We start from the raw sequence: 14,203 nt of genomic DNA on the forward strand, positions 1-14,203 counted from the left end.
CTGTAAATTCAGATTTTCTAGTTTTCATTGTATTTTCTTTTATCTTTCGAATCACAAGCATTTGGTATGATCCTGTGTGCTTTCCTTTTCCCCCTCACTCATATCCTACCGCTGTATCAGCGTCCAACTTTCTAAAAAGAGCTGAGGATGTGAATGGAAATTATTCTTCCATCTGCAATATTTCACTGAGCTTTCTACAAAAAATACTGTATTTTTCTCTGAAGTAAGTTTACAAAATAGTTCCATGCTGCCATACGTCCATGAAATATATAGTTTTTTAATTTTACAGTGCTGAAGGTAACTTAGATGTGGAGAAGCCAAAGATATTTTAAGAATAGCTGAGGTCAGCACTATAATCCACTCTGATCCCATTTGTCATAGAGGTCTCAAAATCACAATCACAAGCACTTTTATCAAGCCCCAAACTCTTAAGGAGAGGTATTTAGCCTCGATTAAAGGCTGTGACGGGTAGAGAATCCAGTGTACACCCAGTAAATTGTCCCAATAAGTATTCACCCTCACTACTAAAAATGTTTCATATTTCTAGTGGCATAGTACTAAATTTTCCTTAATGCGATCAACGTATTCTGATATATACTCAGAAATTGTTGCAAGTTTTCCTCACTCTTCTTACAACATATTGATGATTGCTGTTTTTCTAGTTACTGTTGGATCAATTAATGACATTGCCTGAAATTTCTTTCACTGTCTCTGCATTGACAAATGTTATGTTAAAGTACATTTAGAGGAAAAGGTTAAAACCCTTTCATGGTATTGCAATTAGAATGAGCATAATTTTATATCCATCAGATGTGAAATCCATTGCACAAAATCCATTGCACACAATGGATTTCAGCTGGAAAACTCTGCTTTTGCTGTCTCTGATGAAGTCCAAGGTTTATCAGCAGAGGCAGATATTTAGAGTTATCTTGCAAACTTAAGGCTAAAATGTGTCCACTGTCAGGAATAAAGACAAAGATTCAGACTATAACTGCAAGGTTGGAGTAATTTCACTGCAATCAGTGACAATTGTGTTAAAGAAAATTAGCTCAGAGTCTTACATAACATTTTTTTTCAACATATTAACAGGCCAGCTTCTGTCATTCTTGTTATGCTAAGTTACCCCTTCCACAGAAAAATGCTGTAGAAAATGGCCCTTTAAAACATATTCATTTCTGCACTAATGGTCAGAAGGGGATGAAGTAGCATCCAAATGAAAATTTTGAAGCTATGGTAAATCTCTGTTCTGTTTCACTTCTCCACAGCAAGTTCCAAGGTACTTATTTGAAGTGCTCGGATGGCAAAACAGCTTTTACCAGCCTGTTTCAGCCACTGATTACAGATATAAACCTTTGATAAACTCCATGGAATGGGAAATTAGGCTCATTTGACTTTCTAATTATGATTTTTATAGGTTGCCGATGTTTTAAAAAATAGCCCAGTTGTATTTTTATTGCTCGGAATAAACAAAATCCTGTAGTTTCCTTCACATTTCAATGGCTAGATTATAAATACTAATTTTAAAATAAAGGTAAATAATACAATATATGTTGCTCCACAAGCTAGTCAGCATGCAGCTAATCCTGTCTGCAATCCCAGCTGGCAGTGTGGTCCTGAAAGTATGGATTGCTGAGCAAAGAGGAACCTCAGCATCTTGGTCCTACTCCTGCTGCAGAAATGTTAGGAAATCGGTGGCACATTTGCACAGAAAAATAAGCCTGTGACAAAGGGCTTCTTCAATTACAGATACTTCTAAGAACTGGATTCATTTAAGTGCATGAGTAAAAGAAGAATTTCAAATCTTTTCTATCCTAAATAGGATACCTAATTTTAAAATCAGGGAGTCAAATATGATCATTCAACTGTCCTTCTACATAAAACAGGTCATTGAATTCCACTGATAGTTTATACAGCAAGCACTGTTTATAAATACCTAACATACCTAGAATATATTTTTTGAAAGAAATTCAATCTTGAGCAAAAGATTTAGCTAATGGTGAGTTTACTACCCCTGTTAGCCAGTGTTTCATTGGTTAATTGAGCATAAAGAGAATAATACTGCACTTCGAACTATTATAGCTTTAATATTTGGCTACTGGATTGAAATCAGATTTACAGGAAGGTTTTCAAATATTTACTTTATAAACTGCAAACTGAAATGCTCACATGTATGATCAGGATACCGAATCCTGCTATATTATAGTTCTGTAGCATCTCTGAGTTGTGACTGATATCTTCACTAGATTTTCATGTGACTTGCTTTGACTTTTTTCTCTTTTGAAGATTCCCCTCTCCAGCAGTCTCAGACTAGAGTATTCTCCAGACTTTATCTCTGTCTGGTAATTCTCTTTGAGCAACGTTACAACATTATTCTTGTGTCTGGGCTGAAGACCTGGAAAAGCTATTCTGTAGAAATGAAGGAAAGCTCATTTTCTTGTTCCTCCTAGCATTTTTCAACTTTCATTCCCCAAAAATCTCAGTAGAAGAGCATTATGAGGTTATTTACCATTAACCATAGGATCTTTTCAGCATTCCTGCTTCTAGAATACAATCTTCTTGTCTGAACCTGCCCATCTCATTTTTGATGTTTGTGACCTCTCTAAGAGCATGGTGAGTAAGCAAATCTATTCCAGTAATTTCTTGAGCCAGTTTTTTATTTTCGTTTTGCTGTTCGACTTGGGATGCTCAACAGTCCGTAACATTTCTCTCAGGTCAAGCTAAATGTTTGGCTGTTCAAAACCCACAGCTAAATAGAATAAATCCTCATCAAGGACTCTTTGTTCCTAAATGTCCTTTAATGACCCTTTGTCCAGGAAAACTCTTAAATATCCACTTGAAAATATATTCAAGATTCCACTATGATTTTGTCTGACCTTTTGTTAAAGCCTGTCTCTGCTAAGCCACCAATTTCTGACATTCCCTTGAGTGGCTGTTCAGCAAAGGCTTAAGGATGCGATGTCAGAGCTGGCAAAGCCCGATTCTACTTCAATAAGATTTTGAGGTAACAATTAGAAAATCCTGTCACTAAAATGATCTAAACAAGACTCCAGATGTCATTAAAGAATAGTTTTTGAAATAAAAGCAGTATTGGTGAGATACTGAGTTTCTTAAAGCACAAAACTAGCCTTGAAGGAGATAGGAAAGAAGTAAGAGGAAGGGGTTAATACATTTATTCTAAAATAAGAGCTTAGGTTCCCCTTAAAGCAATGCAAAGTGTGGCTAGGATATTTCTGAAGCCCAGGAGCAGTACTAACATTTTCCCTAAAACAATCTTCTCCACTGACTGTCCAGGGAATTGGTAGGAATCAGTAGGAATTATAAAGAATTACAACCCAGTATTTCCTATCCCTCTCCCGAGCAATAAGTCCCTGAGGAGCAAAGCTAGCTCCTTCTAAAAAGTTGTCACCTAACCTCCATGATCACACAGTTTACACAAAGCTGAATGCTGACACAGGCAAGATGGGAAAGGCTTCAGCAAGTCCCAGGTCTGTACCTAAACCACCACAGTGACTGCAGTAACGTGCTCTCCCTCTCTTCTGAACATCTGATTAACCTATGATAACACTAGAAAATAACTCTCATCTGGAAAAGGGTGGGGAAAAAAAATGAATTCAATCTGCAGTCTTTTTACAGCTGTTTACTGCCTAAAAAAATGGCAACTATTTTTTTCATTTAAATGTAAGTTGGAATCTAGCTAGTTTTACAGCTATTTGTTCTGTTAGGAGATGAAACTATTTGGTCATATAAGCATAAAAAGAAAGCCAACAATGACATTGATTCTTGTCCTACAAGTTAGCTTACTTGTTCTACAGTGAAGAAGCCAGATGTCTCTTATCAATATAATTTGAACTACTTTCGTTAGTACATTTAGAACAGTGTTTTTTGTTTCTACCCTCTGTAAGTGTGCAAGCAAGTGAAAAAAATCCATCCGGACAGAGAAAGTTCATAAACAAATGCATATACTTACAAACCAGGAACAGATTTTCTTAAGCAACAGAATTTGGTTGCTTTCTTTCCTAGAACATTCCCTAAAAACGGCAATAACTCAACACGGTGATGAATCAGAAATAGGATACTGACCCATACCTTGATTCAGTCAAGTGCTGATGCTATTCAAATACTTCCCATTTCAGTTTTGTGAATTGCCATGCACCGTAAATAGTGTTATAATCACAAACAATGGCTGAACAATTTAAATGGGGGGCGGAGGAGGAGGGGAAATAAAAAAGGATTTTATGTTCAAACAGGAGGTAATTTTGTTCTCACACCAGAAGTGGTATCTCAACACTTCTAGAATGTCAACATAGTTCCTCTTTACTCTTGACCACTGTCAGTCCAGTAGGATCAAAGGATATATCCTTTAGGTTAGGAGACATCTCCGGAGCTTTGTAGTCCAACCTCCTGCTCAAGGTTGGATCGGTTCTGAGGTCAGCCCAGGCTGCTGAGGGCTTTGTTCAGCCAGAGCTTGGGCAACCTGTCCCACTATTTCACTGTCCTCAGGAGCAAAAGTTTTTTTCCTTATGCCAAATATGAACCTCTCTTGTTTTACCCTAATCCCATTGTCTCTCATCCTCCCATGGTGCACCACTGTGAAGAGCCTGCCTCGGTTGTCTTCTCTTCCTTATAGGTGTGGGTTGGCTGCTGCTAGGTCCCCTGAAGGTCTCTCTTCTGGGACCTGAACAAGCCCAGGTCCCTCAGCCTCTTCTCATAGGGCTGGTGCTTCAGCACCTTTGCCATCTTGATGGTCCTCCACTGAACTCACTGCACTTTATAGAATCATAGAATAATTTTGCTTGGAATAGACCATTAAGATCGAGTCCAACCATAACCTAACTCTAGCACTAAACCATGTCCCTAAAAGCCCCGTCTAAATGCCTTTTAAATACCTCCAGGGAGGGTGACTCCACCACTGCCCTGGGCAACCTGTTCCAATGCCTGACAACCCTTTCTGTAAATAAATTTTTCCTAATATCCAATCCAAATCTTCCCTGTTGCAACTTGAGGCCATTTCCTCTTGTCCTATCGCATGCTACTTGGAAGAAGAGATCAGCCCCCTCCATGCTACACCCTCATTTCAGGTAGTTTTAGACAGCGATAAAGTCTCCACTCAGCCTCCTGTTCTCCAGGCTGAACAGCCCCAGTTCCCTCAGCCGCTCCTCATCAGACTCCAGAACCCTCACCAGCCTTGTTACCCCTCTCTGAACTCTCTCCAGCACATCAATGTCTCTCCTATAGTGAGGGGCCCCAAACTGAACACAGTATTCGATGTGCAGCCTCACCAGTGCTGAGTAAAATGGGATAATCACTTTCCTATGGATGTCTTGATCTGGAGTGCCAAAGATGGATGCAGCGTGCTCTAACAAGTGCTGCATAGAAAGGGATGATTGCTTCCCTCAATCTGCTGGCTCTGCTTCTGTTCATACATCCCAGATGCTGGTGGCACCTTTGCTGCCAGGGCTGGTTCATGCTCAGCTTGCTGCTCACCAGGACCCATCCACAGCAGAGTTGCTCCCCAGCAGTCACGTCCTCCTTTCCAGGGGTAGGACTTTGCATCTCTACTGAATTTCACAAGGTTCCTGTTGCCCCATTCCATCTGGAAACACTGCAAATAGCCCTTCTTCACAATATTTTGGGCAGTACATTTTTAGTCCTAGTCACAGATCATTGCCAGTGCCCAATATCCATTCCATTCCCATTTGGTCTGTAAAATGTCCAACTTTTACTAGGGGTAAACTTGTTACCTCTGGTATTTGTCTAGTTCTGAGACCTGTTTTATTTTTTAAATAAATTTCAGTATAGCTATCTCGGAAAACGCAGACAACTTATGGGTGCAGGTAAATAGCGCTTCTGTTGAAGCAGAAAGTTACTTCCTGAATAAAAAGTGTGATGTTATTTTAAAGGCTGTGCTATGGAGCGTGAGATTAGTCACTCGCCAAGATAATAGGTCTGATTCTTCATGGTGCTACTCCAGCTGCATTTCTTCCTGTGCATACCTATTGTAACATCGCTTAAAACTGAAGTCATACACTGGTGAATCAGGCCTAGAAAGTTCAAGAAAATAAGAAATGGAGGTGTGGTGGGAGGTTAATTTTCCTCCTACAATATTTCACAACAGTGAAACCAACAAAACTACCTTATTTTTTTAAAAACTGAAAGAAATGTAATCTAGCTCTCAACTCGCCACACAAAGTAGAAGTGCTATTGTTCAATGGCTGCTTGTAAAAAAGTTTCTGGTTTGTAGCATAGAATGTTTTCTTCTGACTAGTTTTCAATGACAATTATAATTGTCTGGATAGACTATTAAAATATTGGAAAATGCAAGGATGAAATACGTAGAGGAAAAAAATATAAGAAAAATAGAAAAAATAATATTCAATGAAAGCACATACTTCAGAGCACCCAGAACTAAAAAATTTAGACCCCTAGTTTGTTGAATGTCTGTACAGTACAGAATTCATCTCATTCTTCCAAAAGTGACACGATAGCAATGCTATTCAAGGAGCTGGGATATAGTTCTAAGAATTGCAGTTCTATGGAGTGACAAATAAGATCTCATCTATTTCCTTTAAATTAGGTAAGCTGGTTTTTTTGGTTGGCTAGTTGTTTCGGTTTTGTGGGGGGGGTTTTGTACTAATGCTGAAGAAAAAAAAGATGTTTGAAACAAGCTCTTAGCTTATTTTTGTATGCTTATTCCTTTTCTCTCATAACCCTGTCCTTTATGACCAGTATATGACAACACAACAGTACACAGCTTACATTAAAGTTTAAATTTTCTAGCAAATTATCTACATATGCTAATCTGTAGGGAACATGAAACTACTGAAGAGCTTCTCTTGGTTTCCAAATACATCAAATGAAGATCATGACTGGAAGGCTTTTATTCTTAGCCTTTTAGTTCAGAAGAAATGGGTTTAGACATTAGCAGATCTATTTGGTATTATTTTGGGAATTATAGCTTCTCTACACTTCCAGAACATTATGCTCAAAATACTCTAAAACAGCACTAATTTCTCTGCTACACTGTCAAGTTATCCCATCTCAGTAACAAGAAACACAGTATGAAACTGGTGAAAAAAGATGCATAATAGTTTTATTTCTGTATAATTGAGTTTTCCAAATCTGCCCTCAGATGCTGAAGCACAACTCTGTTTAATTTGCAAAAGCAAGAGAGAGACACACATATCTGAACAAAAATCAGCACTTACTGTTAAATTCCTTCACAAATCTGCTCAGCACATTAACATAATTATTCTGTTACTCTATTATTACACCTTACTGGAACAATCTTCCCTGACACAACCTTCCCCTAAAAGATTTAGCTTTCCTGACATAAAAAGGAGTCCAGACTCAAGACGTAACTTTGATCTTTGCTTTATTTCTGTGTTTTTCTTGAGTAAATGTGACTGTGGCAGCAATACCAGCATCAAAAGGGTGAACTGCCTGTGATTTGCCTTCCAGCAGTAAAGCAAACCTGTTCCTTTGCTTACATCATTAGCAGTCAAATTTATCATCATTGTGTTTAATACCCTCCAAGAACAGGTCCCCAGAGTGCTTTATGAACACAAACTAAAGGTGTTCACTGCCCCGGAGAATTTTCATTTAAAATCGTTCAGCTGGGCGATGGGAGAAAAGCCAACCACAAGCAGAGTTAAGGAATGCTACAATAATTCAACTGTTTGAGACTCTTCAGAGGAGAAGGCAGAGAGAGGGTATGCAAAGGGGTCTAAGGAGGGATTTACCTTAGGGAAAAGAAAGGTAGGACTGTGGAGGAGCACTTTTCCATGGAGGACAAATAAAAGGGGCAAACACACACAAAAACTTGGAAAACAGAGGATGGAAGTGAACACCCATGAGAACAGGGCAGAGAGGAGCCCATCAGTGCTAGGGAACATCTGAAATCCCTAACATCTGACTCCTGGTCTCACCCGCTGGGTTCTCTCACCAGTTACTCTGCAACTTCTGGTCAGGGCCTCCCAGACAGCAGTGACCCCCTCCCACTGTCTGTGGCCATTCCTGACATGGCTCTGGCTGTTCCGGAGCCCATCTTTGGTTGCCCTCATCCACCAGTGGAATTCCCACGAGGTCACTTAACACCACCGCTGCAGGACAGCGCTGAGACCGTTGCAACAATATCAGAGTACATAAACCCATTGTGGCTGTGTTCCTTGTGTAAGAGAAACATCTTTTCTAGAGTTTTGTCATTCATGACACATCCTCTAAGCCATCTCCCAAAGAATGGGTATTGAAGAAAGAGAAGACTCAACAAGATAAGGAGTATACCATGAGGAGAAGGACCCTTAAGTGTATCATCAGGGCAAGACTTTCAGAGTTAAAGAGAACGAATCTACAGTGAGAAAAAAACGGGTGTCTCTTCTCACTCATTGCGGATCTGCATGTGAAAAGACCCATTATGTTGGGGCAAACACATTTAACGCTTTTTCTGCTAGGCATGAAGTACTCCAGGAAAGGAACATCCTCTGCATAGCAGGCAAATTCAGCAGATCAGACTGCATCACTTCCTAACATAAATAAATACATTTGCAAAACCCCAACCATTTCCTCTATGGGATTTATGGGATTATTAAGGAATCATTCTGAAAGGGAATCGAAACAAAAACAAAACCAGAAACAAACAAAAAAATCAAACAAAAAAACCCACCACCAAAAAAACTATTCCACAGCATACCTAATTGATTTCCTTCTGGTTCATGCACACAGGTTTATCTAAAGAATAAAACTTTCTGTAAAATAATATGAATAGCAAATCCTAGATCTTACAGTGCAATAACTTTTACATATCACTTAAATGAATGTAAATTAACTTGTCAGCCTCGGATCACATATATTAGAAACTGAGGAAGCTGTGAGTGCATGTAGCAAACATTGTCAACTCGAGTCTGTCACTGGCAATGACAATGTGGGAAGTATTTTTCTGACAAACATCATCAGAATAAATAAACGTATTACATAGCCACACTTTATCATAAATTTTTCGCTGGGATCCACACTAATGATGGCTTAACAAGAATTCTGGTTTAAAACCATTTGTTGATAACAAAGCCTGATTCGAACTCTACTAGTGACATTGGAAATCACTTGTCCACCTAGAGTGGAGACTTCTGCCTTTAACGAGAGCGAGGTGAAGTCAATGCATGAATGGTGCTGAAGAGTGTTGCTATCTCATCTCATGCTTCTCATTGAGACTTGACCCTCAGAGAACTTCCCAAACAACAGCTCATTGAGTATCTAATTTTGTTAAAAAAATAAAATGATATTGTGTATCAGAAATTACATTTTTTCTCTTCCCATGTCATCTGAGCAGGTAGAGTAGAACTAGGCATAGTTCTACACACTTGTAAAAGGCTCTTCCACCATCCTACACAGCCTTGGTATCACTGCAGTGTTGTAATCAGACAAATGGCAAGACTACATGCATCATTTTTTCCATCAACTATTTCTGCCCTCAAATACTTAATCAATTTACTTTACAAAAACTGACTGATTGAGGCTACAATAAAAAGTTTTCTTCACGCTCTTTTCATGCTTCTTTGGTGAACGAAAATGTCTCCTCCTCAAGCATCACCTGTCAGCTGTCTTTGTATGGTGCTTCATAGATACTTAATTAACTCATCTCAGATAGCCTGGCAGAATTCAGAAGTTACTGGCAACACTGAGCTCCTTTGACTATTCTCCTCGAGGGACAACCCTTGGAGGTAAAGATGGGGGTGTTACTATGGAGACATGAGGACTCAGCATTCACTTGTGTCCCACTTGCGCACAGTGACATTTCTGGATCTCTATAGTAACAGAGACATTTCTTGGTCGGTCTGCCCATATGCAGAGTGAGAGAGCAGCCCTCAAGGACTGAGATGCAAAGAGTAGTTCAGGTGACTGTAGCTAAATTGCATAGGCATCCAAATAAATGATTGTTTTCCTTTGGCTCATAGCACAATATTTCTGTGACCGGGCAGCTTCCTGAAATATGGAATAGAAAATGACAGTTGAGTTCCAAGGAAAGATAAGACAGAACTCCTGGTTTAGGAAAATATGAGCTTATGAAATTAAGCTACTTTTAATAGGTACATTACAGACTACAGAATTGCCCCTGTCTTTTCAGTTTCTCTTACATTTAGTGGCTTTATACTGTGAGTTTTTGCAGTGACTGGTCCACGCTTAAGAGATGAGTTTGATTTATACTGGGTATTTAAAAAACTAATTTCCTTTATTTTTTCTCATACTGTGAATTGTGATTCTTGAAAAAAATGTAATGGGACTCAAAGGAATGCTTAAATCAGAGAACTGTTAGCAGTTGTTACTGAAACTGTCACCCAGGTAAAGAGACCGAGTATTCATAACTGCAGTCAGGAATTACAGCTAGTTCTCACTTTCACTCTGAAAGACTTGAGATGTTTCTTGCAATTACAGATAATCATAAATTTCTTGATGAATACACATGCCTCAGGGTAATGAAAGGTTGCGTGGTGATAGTTGCACCCAAAGATGAAAATTGTTCATTATCATTTAGTATATCTATTATTTGTATAATCTATGTAATCACAGAACAAGCTGAAGTCCTAAGGAATAGGCATGATATCTTCTGGATCCTTCTTTAGTTTTGTGGTAGAATCAATGTGGGAATAGTTAAGGGAGTGATCTCACATTTACAGCTAGTATTTCTGATCCTTTCAGTGGCAGGACCACATACTGAACTAAGGTTCCGCTACTGGTTTTTCATTAGTATTTTTGTGTTTCTCCTTCAGAAAGATCCAGAGGCCCATGTCTCTCTACCAACAGTTTTAATGGGGGCAGCCCCCTTTCTCCATTTATTTTCAATTCCCCTTCTCAAATATCTGAGCAAAATTTGCCAAATCAGATTTTTTTGTGGGACAAAAAGAACTGAGACAGTTCAGTGCGCTAAGAGGTCAGAAAAAGGGAAAAATTCAAAAGATCTGAAATGAATCTCTGAGCAGCTGCTCAGTGTTTTCTAAAAGATGCTGTGATTGCTCATAGAACATGGAAATGAACTGAGCAGTAACAACAAGCTGCATATCACTCAAGTGTCAAGTGAAACACTAAAGGAAATCACAAGGTCAGAGGGCAAGCTGAAACTCAGTAAAGTACAATTAAAAAAGAAAATCAGCCAGGAAGGCAGAAAAATCAGGCAAAAAGACATGACAGGAAGAATGTAGAAGTTTATATGCAAGGGCAGTACTTTCTGTGGAGTTTGTCTCATTGGCTTTTGCATTGTGAGCCAAGACCATGATCCACCTCCAAGAGGATTTGGTTTAAACATGTTCTTATCAAACATTCATCAAAGGCTATGGGAAACAGGAGCATTGACTGTGTTTCCTGGGATGAAGCAGGGAGATTTCAGATTCAGTGAGGCAACTGGGCAAAGGTGGGAGCTGCAACATGACGAGAATTAACAGGACCTGCCTGGTCACGCACAGGAAATAGGAGAAGCAGAACAGGGCATTCTTTGTGCTAAAAAGCCACAAAACTGTCAGTGTCATTGTTCAAGGATTGTCAGTTGGTTTGTGGTCATCTAGTGGATAATAAAAACAGGGCTTGAAAGAAAAGAACGTTAAAAGGATTGAAGCTTGGGGCTCTTTTTCTATTCCCTAGCTGATGAAATTGCCAACTGACAAGTGGTAACCCACAGCAACCAGAAAAATTTATTGAAGATATCAGTTAATAATTACATTGGTATACTCTGCCTGTAGCTCTGGGATAGACTAGTGCTTTCTTGCTGTCCCTTTTGAGCTAGACTATAGAAATCCACATCCTGCAGTTATGTCCAGGGACTTATTCAAGCAGACAATGAATGAAGCAGATCTCTGACTTGAGACTCAGGGCTCTGTCTTGCCCTCCGTAAGCATGTGATTTCTACTGGGCAGGGAGTTGCACAACTCAGATAGATGGTGTGCTTTTGCTCCCTTTGAAGATTTCTGTTGTTCACACAAATATTTTTCAGTTCAAGATGGACCACCTTATTTTTATCTAAGATGTACTTCTTAATAACTTATAACTTTCTGTGCAGCTATTTGTATCATCATGTCCCTAAATCTCTTTCAGCTTCTTAGGCTCTGAAACTCCTATTTTCACCATTTGTTTCAAAAAAGTGGTATTTTTCAGTCTATCACTTAACTTGATTAATGTCTCATTTTTCTTTGACAGCACAGTGTGTGTTATTGTGATTTTCATGATCTACTCAGGAACTGAAAACAGGGGGGTTTTTGTTTTGTTTGTGGGGTTTTTTTTAATTTTGGGGGGTTTGTTTGTTTGTTTTTTGGTTGGTTGGGGTATTTTGTTTGGTTTTTGGGGTTTTTTTTCATTTTTTTGTTTTTCCTCTCAGAAGTACTCCTCTTTGCAAAAGCCCAGATTCATTAGGCCTAAATTAGGAGGTTAGTCACTTATAGAGAGTGACACAGCCCACCTCATACCTAAACTGACCCTTCAAAGTACCTTGATGGATGGAAGGAGCCTAAAGCAATCAGACATCTGCTGTAGGCGCATCAATTGTGTGCAGAGCTAAATGGAAAGGATCATAGTCTTTTGCTTCTTGTGTAAAAAATCTTAACACTTTGCTCTTGTTAATAAAGACAGTTAATTTACTTTGTCTTCAGTGACAGTTAATTCCATTTGCCTTCTTTTTTTAGAATATACCCCAAATAGCATGCTGATCGACATGCTGGTTTGGAAATCTAATATCAACTGTTCATCTGAAATTATGGTTTGCAATATCGGATCCTAAAAGGCAAAAACTTACAATATGTTTAATTTCATGCATTTTCAGTAGCAAAGAACTACAAAAAGGGGGAAAATAACTAAATAAATATGTACAAAAAAATTTTGTAAAGCTGAGGTCTTACCTAGTGAACTTCTGGCTTACATAGGGAAAATACCCAGTGTACACTGTAAATGGTTCTTGTTTAACAGTATCCTCAGTGTGCTTTGACAGATAAATAACTAAAAATAAGGTAACAATTTACTTACTAGTTTCTAGGACTTCTGTAGTAATTGTAATCAGCATACTCTTACCTAGTGGTGAATGCTTTGACTTTGATTCTAAGCCTGACCCCTCACTAGAGTATGACAAACTCAGTTCTAGTGCTACTGTCTTTCTTCCTGCTGCTCTGATCTTTGTCATTTGACTTCAAAAATTAGCTGCATTGCATCTTTGTTTTCTGTGTGCTAAGTAATCAGTGGCAGAACAGGCTCATTCTGAAATCTGCAGGAAGGTGAGTTATAGCAGCATAAAAAAAAAAGTTGTTTGCAGGAGATGAATAGAGGAGCAGGAGAGATGCAACGTACCTATAGACCAGCAGCTGTCTTCTAGTTGTACTAATACAATAAATATCTCCTTGCTCTTGGTTTATAATTTCCTTTGAACTTTTCCAACTCTTCACATAATTGACTTAAAATAGGTTTTGTTTGCACTCAGGAAAGCCTTCTTTTTCTTCCATTCTTCTTGTCCCACATCACCAATCCTTTCTCACATTGCCAACAAAGCTGGTGGCTCATCACTGACTTATTGAGAAATAAGTTTACATGTCCTATACTCAGGATTAAAAGGAAGCAGGAATCCAGAGTTTCACAAAACGGTGAATAAAATGCAAGGGAATACACTTTTCCCACTCCCAAGAAAATTTTACAAATCAGATCATGTTCTAAGGCATATTCTCCTTTCCTGGTAACATATCGCAGCCCAAATATTTGGCCGACATGACCTACTAAATTAACACAATGGGAAAAGAAAGGTCTACAGCAAGTGACAAGTCAAACCACCTTGAAGACAAGCTGCCAAAGGGTTTTGTTTTTTCTATGGTATGCACATGCACATGATCTGACTTTTTCTGTTTCTTGGAGTGAGAAAAGAATTTGACAACTGTGCATTATTGAAAAACGAAATGACCCAGGAACAGAGATTGGGAGCTAAGGCATGTCTGGGGTCCTCATGCTTCTCCAGGAACATGATCAGCTTGTTCCCGCTGTTTCATAAGTAACTTCTGAATCAGTGGTGGTTTATCTCTCTGGCTCCTCAACTCCATGTGCCACATGCAGTTGCATATGCTCTGTGGGCCGACAAAGGAGGAGGGCAACCACAGCTACACAGTGTGCATGTCTCCCTAGATGTTGGCCCACACTGACATGGGAGCCCAAAAATGGAGCTGGGAAAGAAACATATTCATATGCTCTGATG

Source organism: Caloenas nicobarica, chromosome 4, assembly GCF_036013445.1.
Source record: "Caloenas nicobarica isolate bCalNic1 chromosome 4, bCalNic1.hap1, whole genome shotgun sequence".
NCBI lineage: Eukaryota > Metazoa > Chordata > Aves > Columbiformes > Columbidae > Caloenas > Caloenas nicobarica.